We start from the raw sequence: 7,837 nt of genomic DNA, 5'->3' as shown, positions 1-7,837 counted from the left end.
GGCTGGCAAGGGGATACAGCATGACAACCAGCATGCCACTGAGCTTTCCTGTTCTTCACACCCAAGTAAGTAAAGTTTGGGAATCCCACGAGACTGTGCTTTAGAACTTGGGCAATTTACACCATTTCCAAATACCAGCTTTTGTCAGCAGGCCTGGCTAGTAAAGTATCACTCTTTAAATGGAAAAATAGGGACTTGAAAGCTTTTCATTATTTGAAATAATTATAATGCAATTTAGGAGTTCTGGCAGGTGATCCAAGAAGCATTTGGTTTCTGTTTGTCCACTCTGTCTCTTGAGCTAAGGCAGGGTGCAAATTAACTGAAAACATCCTTAGAAAAAAAGTTCAAATATAACAATTTAAAATCCACTCTGAGCCAGTTGAGATGCAAAATGCACACCCATAGGAAACCCATATTCTCCATTGAATAATTCTCAGGCACAGATTTCCCCATAGGAAGGCTTTAGGCCAGTTTCATAACTTTTATAATTTTAGCATCTCTATCTTGGGAGTGATGTAGTGCTTTGAGGAGAAGAAAGTTCTCTTCAAAATACCTAAATTTTTTTCGAAATAATTGTGTCACTTTTTTTTTTTAAGACTCATTTTCCACAGAGAGAAATATCATATTATATTTTATGATGTCACCAATTTTTTCAGCATGAGAGAATACTGTAGATGGGTAACAGCAAAGAGGTAGCAATGCTGACTAGAATTACATCTCACTTCTCTGGCTCTGACAGAGTGAATAGGTAAAGTGAGCTGAACAGCCTTACTCAGTAACCAAAGCCCATTTGGCCCTGTCTAATTTGACCTAATTAATTTGTCCCAATAATTGTCATAGTTAGCAAATTCATTTCAGGAGAAATTCAGAAGGAAAACTGTTCCTAGCCACCAGTGCACATTAAAGTGAGCTGCCAGGGCTGCAAGGGGGAGCTAACAACGCACCTGACTGTATAATGCTTGGAGTAAGGAGCTGTCAGTCTTCTGCTCTCGAGTGCTCTCATTTGAGAAAAGCACAAGATCTTGAGTGCCTCTTGTCCTCTGTGATTGCATCTGCACTCCAGCGCTGCTATTCTCTTGGAGTTTGACTAAGCCCCATGATCACTGAGAGCTTGTCTGCTGTTTTCCCAGCACACACATGGTTGATCCATTTCTCTTTTTTTAGCCCTGGTTTGCCTTGCTGCTGCTGAAAGCAGTTGGACACAGATACTGCCTGACATTGTCACTGGGGAAATCATGTCAAACACTGCTACCTGTAATGCTGGATGCAGCTTAAGCCAAAAGCTGCAGCAAGTGGCCTCAGTGCACAGCACTAAATTAAAATGTTGTGCTTATTCATAAGCTTCCTTGACATTAATATGAATAAAATGGCAAGAAGCCTATATTTTATATTCTGTCATTTCACTCTGCATGACTAGTACTGTAACTTTGTATGCTCCCACTACACTCATACAGATTACACTTACAAATTGCCCCTCTGAATAAAGAGCACTGCGCAGGGATGACAAGTATTGATTTTCAATCTCCTTCCAAAATGACTCTATCATCACAAGCAAGTCAGGCAATTTGCTTCACTTTACACTTCAGGCTATAGGCCTCAGATCACATTGACAGGCCTGATCCTTCAGGAGATGTTTAATTAGAAAAGAAATGAAAGGAATTACTGTAAATCAGCACTTAGCAGTGCTACAGAATTTGTAAAGCTCCTTCTTCCCCGCGGTATGAGCTGACTTCATTCTCCTATCCTCATTAGGAAGTTTGAGGTGGTTGTTTCACATAATTAAAACTGCAGTCTTTTCTCTAGGAAATACCTCTCATGGTCTAGCTGGTGTTTTCTCTCTGTCCTCCACTGCCACACACCCAGGTCACACCAGCCTCAGCAGAGCTCCCATTCCTCACATTCCACACTGGCAATGCCCACAAATCTCTGGCACTTTGCTCTCAGAGCTGTTGGATCTGAGCTGTGACTAGCATGCTGTGCAGGTGCACCTCACCCTGTCCCTGCTGTGGCACTTGCAAGCCACTGTGCTCCTGCACCTGCACAGGTTCCTCCAGCCTCGGGACAAAAGAGAAGCCACTAGTTACATCAATTCTCCTACAAATGATTCAGGTCTTTGATAGTTTATATCACCATGCTTTGCAGTTGTTATGAGGTGAGGGCTTCTTACTTTTTTTTAATTAAAAAAAAGCCCCAAAGCCCAGGGTTTGCCAGCCTCCCTACCCCATCTCCACGCTCTCTGTCCTCGCACAGGGATCTCTCCCTGCCATGACAGACTGCGCCAGGCCCAGCCTTGTGCCTCCAACGCTCCCCAGCTGCCCACCTGCACCTTGGATTCTCAAAACAACAACCAGAGAGCCTCAAGTCTGAAAAATGCCCCAAAACACAGAGTAGGTTCTTGAAACATGCCCCTGCAGGTGTGCAGGAAATCCTGGATACGTGGTGTGTTCACTGCAGTGTTTCTCATTGCAGGTCTTGTGGACAACATATCAACCTGACCATCTTGAAAGGAAATTTCTGTGCCTTTTAAGTACCTGTTGAAAAAGGAATATGTCTAAGCTAAAGAGAAGGATGTAACATTTGTGACACTGAGAGAGGCTTTAAAGAATTACCTTCTGTTGGAATGCTGTAGGGAGGAAAACTCTCCTACAATTTTATTAAAATGTGTTACAAATGGTGAGTGCAATCATCCATCACCTTGTATAGATGAGTTTTTCTTCTCTTTAGTGTGAGAAATGAAACCACTTGTTTACTGCAGCAGTAATACATGGAGACCTACTTCCAAAGCTCCCAGCTATGCCCTACCACTCACTATGAAAGGTGAAAAAATACCACCAAAAAAAAAAAAGCCAACAGAGAGGTTTGGATGCCAATGGACTCACAGTGGGCAGTGTGTTACAGGTCTGCAATGCAGAAGCTCTTTGAAGGAAGGGAGTGTTGTGGGAGTGGTTTTCAACCTTGGGCTGGATGGGTCAGAGGAGGAGCCCTGGGCTCCTCTGTGAGCAGCGTCAGAGACTATGCTCCTCTTTGAGACAAGGACAGCAAAAGAAAACACTGCAGATTCATACCTAGTTTTGCTGCTAAAAGTCAGGAAAAGGTAATTTTATTTTTACAGATGCATAGAAACATCTGTAATGTTCAGTATTTCTTTGACCACGATGTTCTCAGCGTAAGTTCAGTCAAGTCTATGAACTTTAACTAGTATTTTGCTGTTAATTTGGGACAAAGAGGTCACCCAAACGGCTGGGACTTCTCCCCCTGGTGTTGTGAGCAATCCTGGCTGCAGAACAGCCTACATGCTATTGGCAGACATGGCTTGCTTGCTGACTGTATACAAAGGCTTTCAATAAACAGTCTCATTCTAAAGTATGTAATAGCTCAGCCCTGAAATGTGGGACTCAGTGGGGGAAACACTGGATGGGTTTTTTTTTTCTACTGAATGATTCAGAAGTTTAGAGAAGAGGAATAATTGTACTATATAATAATAAAAATACAACACTTATGAACTACTTTTAAAATATATCATTAGTAAAATATTCTTTTCTACTCAGAAGTCATTAGAACAAGAACCAAATACAGAGTGAACCTTATGTGCTGTATTACTACCACTATTAATATTTTCAGAAATTTCCAACTGCTTCAGCCATTTGTTCTGGCACTAAAACCAAAAGCTTTAATTTATAATGTTCTAAAAACACCAAGTTGTTCTGAGAATGACACAGCTAATGGAGTGAAGCTGCCTGTGAAGTTGAGCTTTTTTTTCTTTTTCTACAGAGTAATTGCAGCCTCCTTACATGTCCTTTGTGAGAGCCATAATAAGGAAGACAGGCCAGACAGTGACCTCCAAGCAGAGTATGAACAACTGAGATTCACTTGCCTTTTCCTGGCAGAGGGGCTTATTTGGGTCCCTACCTCAGCTAGATGCTAATGGCCATAAATTTGCAGGAATGTGATTGTCTTTGAATTGTCTATTACTCTGTAAATATTTGTTAAAATAGGCTACCAGGTTCCTAAGGGCCTGGAGGGGTGTTCTAGCTTGGTGGTAGATTGACCACGTGGTCTCCAAGGCCTGTTTTCTTGAGGAGATCAGGTCACTGCATTTCAAAGGCTCAAGTTTTTAGTCATTATCCTGGGAAATTCAGTTGTGCTTCCAGAACATTCAAGAATTAATAACACTTCCCTACTACCAGTGACTTTGCACATGGGGTTAAACAAGTGTAAGGTACTGAATAGAGCCCACACTGCAGCAGAGCTCAAGGTTCAGTCATGCACAGGAGTTTTACAGCCTGGGAGAGGTCAACAATGCACTTGATCCAGGTCTCCTTCCACAGCTGTGGAGGGCTGCTGAGGTAGCCAGTACTCACCAGCTGCTTCCAAAGGGATCTGCAGTCTCTGGACTGCACTCCTTCCCACAGCTGTTTGTGGCTTTGTGCTGGGTAGGGATCTCGTGCACTCAGCATCACCCGCAGCCCCAGTTTGCTGGGGGTTGTTATTGATGCAGAAGCTGTGATAGCATCAAACTTGCTACAGAAGGAGGTGATATTTCTTGCTGCAGCTTCTGCTGCTGTTTTAGCTCTTTTGGAAATGTAACAGCAGCCTAAAAATTCCTTAACCTGACCTCGAAGTCCCTATAACCAAAACAAATGAATTTTCTCTCTTTCACAGTATTTCAGCAGTTTGCTGTCTCTGAGACATGTGTCACACTAGTCAGCTACCCCTAGTTCTCCTGGCCAGACAGTCACAAGGACCAATGCAAATGTTATTTTAAAGTAGCAGAGAACACATAATTTTATTTAAAATATCACTGCTCTTTTCCTGCAGGCAAGATCTGTGTGGTCTGGCCAAGTGCCCTTTCCTCACTTGTCCTTCCTGTCCTGCTGGGCTGCTCCTGTCAAATGGTTCTCCTGCCTCTGCACTGTCAAGTACCAACAGAGAGCTCCCCTTCTGCTTCCTGTTCTCAGGGCTTTGGCTTTCTAACATTACCAAAACATGGAAGAAATAAAAGGATAATAAAATCTTAACACCTTCTCATGATTGTTTTTCAATAGATCTCTGCGGTATTATGTGCAGCCTGTGACTGTAAAATCATTTTGCTCTTACAAATATTTTCTGTTAGAAAATAGAATCGCGGAATTATAGAATATCCTGAGCTGGAAAGGATCCACAAGGACCATTGAAGTCCAACTCCTGGCCCTGCTTAAGACAGTCCCAAGAATCACACCAGGTGCCTGACAGCAGTCACTTATTTTCAAGTGTTCTGTAGTTTTTTATATATTTTTGTTTAAAAAACCTATTAATCTAAATATGCCAGATACAGGCCTAAATTTTCACTGCAGAAGTTATTTATACATGCTGCAAAAGCGATTAGTATCATGCCAAATATAAATCCCTTTTTTCCTTTTAAAGCTCTTGGGATGTAGGTACAAGGTGTAGTATGCAAATGAAGAAAATGAGGACACGGGGAAAGTAAATTACTGAAGACCGTGCAAAATTAGCAATAGTACTGATTGTCACTAAATATTCTTTTGCTGTTATCCTCAGGAAGGATTTTTTCTGTTATCTCAGAAATAGAAAGTGTATATTCATTCCAAAAGCTTCAGATCAGTGAAGATGGAAAACATTCTCCAATTGCCTGGCAGGAGTGACTATTGGAGGGCAACACTGTGGCTCCTTTGTTGTGTCAAAGATTCCATTACTGCTGCTGCTATTTTTGTTACATCTTACCTAAATGCAGGCCCTAGCCCTCGATGCTGTGGTGGATCACAACACACAGGGTGTTGTGGGGCACTTCTGCCAGGGCCCCATACCACACGGGATGGCTGTTGGGGCTGAGCCCTTGGGGCAAGGACAGCCTGTTTTGTCTCCCTGCATGGCACCCATCAGCCAGTGAAGCACCTTCACTCTCTCTCTTCTAAACTGGGAGGACTGAAAAATAGCCCAAGCTTTTATTTTCCCCATCTCTGTCCGTTCTGTACCAAAATAACTAATAGTCCCTAGTCCCATTTCAAAGCGATACAGTCCTCCTTGAGCTACTGCCTCACTCTCTGAGACAACTTCTGAAGAAAACCTTTTCACTAAACAAATTTCAGCATGCTCAATTTAGTTTTTCAGAGAGTCTGCATGAGAGAGGGAGATAAGTGACACAGGCTATTTATTGAACCAGATCAAAATACCACACTTAACTTAGTTCTAAGTACCGAAAACTTAACTTGATTGCAAGGATTAATTAGGCCTTCAAAACTCTGCTGCTACTGAATAATGCATGTCATGTGAGGGGAAAGAGGCAAGTATTTGGATGATGGAACAGTTGCTGGTTACTAGCTGCTCACCATCTGGTCCCAGTGCTGACCTTTATTTGCACCAGTTCCCTTCCCCCAGAAAGACCCTACTGCTGCTTTCAGTTGTTTTCCTCATTAGTTTTGCAGCTTCCCTTTACACAACTTCCCTGTTTTGAGCTGCTTCCACTGATACTCTTTTCAAAGTATACCAGCCCCCTCCCACCACTCCAATATGTTTCTAAAGACGAGGAGAAATATTTTTTTGAGAGGATACTTCAGTCACAGGTTGTACTGGAAATCCCTTTTGCCTTCAGTAGTTTATTGCTCTCCTGCTCTGTCTCACGTTCCTGCTCATCTTAGCCCGTATATTTGGGATTCTCCCTTGTGTCTGGAGACAAGGCTTGCTATCACTCCAGCTGCACTTGAGCTGTTGTGGTCTGAAGCAATCATCTTATTTAAGCTGAAGTTTAAAAATAAAATCCTCTCCGCAGTAATTATAGTGTTGCATTAGAAAATACTGGCTATGTACATATTGCATCCATAGCCTGTACTCTCTGCACTGAGATAGCTGCACCATCTGCTCTCCTGCTCCCTGTTCTTACTCCTGCAGACATTAGATAAACATGTTGAGAGAGCAGCAGGCTGTTTGCAGTCATGACATACCTGAGCTGTGTTTAAAGTCAAAAGCCTTTATTTACTGCTTGGTGAAGAGAGAGGACTCATAATCAAGGGCAATAAACAAGATCCATAGCAGTTTAATGATTCAAAGGGATGGCAGCCATGTATGTCAACCTGTCACTTGTTTAAAATAGAAAAGGTTCCAAAAAGAGAAGAGGGGATGGTTTACCTTGCTGGTTACTGTGAGATGGCCTTCAGTGCTGGGGATTGGGTTTGGAGGCACAGAAAAGGGGGGAGTATGCATTGCTTCTCATGGACATCACAGAGCAGCCTGAAGAGAAATGCCTTCACCCTATGCATGCTGAAGCAGCATGAGATGTTGGCAGAAATACTTGAAGGAAGACATCCCTCTCTGGGATAAGTTGCCACAGCTGCTGTTATTCAGAAAATAGATGTGAGGTCTTCCTCTATGTTTGGAAAGGAAGGAGAGCAATGAAAGAGAAGGAGAATTGGCAGTATGGTCCTGTCGTACCCTGGAAGTCAGTCAGCCTGTCTCATGTCTCACTGCAGAAACACACAGAATCCATTGTCCACCTTTGAACAGGAAAACAGTCTTTATCAACTGGCCTAGCGCAACATCAGCTCAGAGTACATACTGAGTAACTTCTACATCCAAAGTAATACTGTGAATCTTATCTGAGCCTGGGCACTGACTGGGCCCCCACAATGCGAAGATGTTGTGTTCAGTTAACTCTTCAGTGCTGTCTGTCCAGGAATTCAGTAAACTTGAAGCCTTAAATGAGTCGGATTGGTTGACTGAGCTTTATAGGAGCTGTAATGGCCCTGGGATGCAGTGTCCTGGTTTAGAGCTAGTGCTTATACCAAGATAATTGAGTAGATAAACTTATCCAGGTTAACACTCCTACATCTCAAGCCTGCAAAAA

At 42.7% G+C, this 7,837-nt stretch overlaps 1 long non-coding RNA gene across 1 annotated transcript; it reads left to right on the top strand.

The window, feature by feature from the left end:
* Positions 1-1,910: 1,910 nt before the first annotated feature.
* On the top strand, positions 1,911-4,203 carry LOC146428919 (uncharacterized). The gene is made up of 3 exons (XR_014855881.1): positions 1,911-2,152; positions 2,470-2,673; positions 3,772-4,203. It is a non-coding gene; the product is annotated as an uncharacterized LOC146428919 (long non-coding RNA).
* The last annotated feature ends 3,634 nt before the right edge of the window (positions 4,204-7,837 follow it).

The sequence above is a fragment of the Lichenostomus cassidix genome, chromosome 19 (assembly GCF_008360975.1).
Source record: "Lichenostomus cassidix isolate B80296 chromosome 19, HeHo_3.0, whole genome shotgun sequence".
NCBI lineage: Eukaryota > Metazoa > Chordata > Aves > Passeriformes > Meliphagidae > Lichenostomus > Lichenostomus cassidix.
Note: the sequence above shows the minus strand (reverse complement) of the source record. Positions and strands in the feature narration are given on the sequence as shown.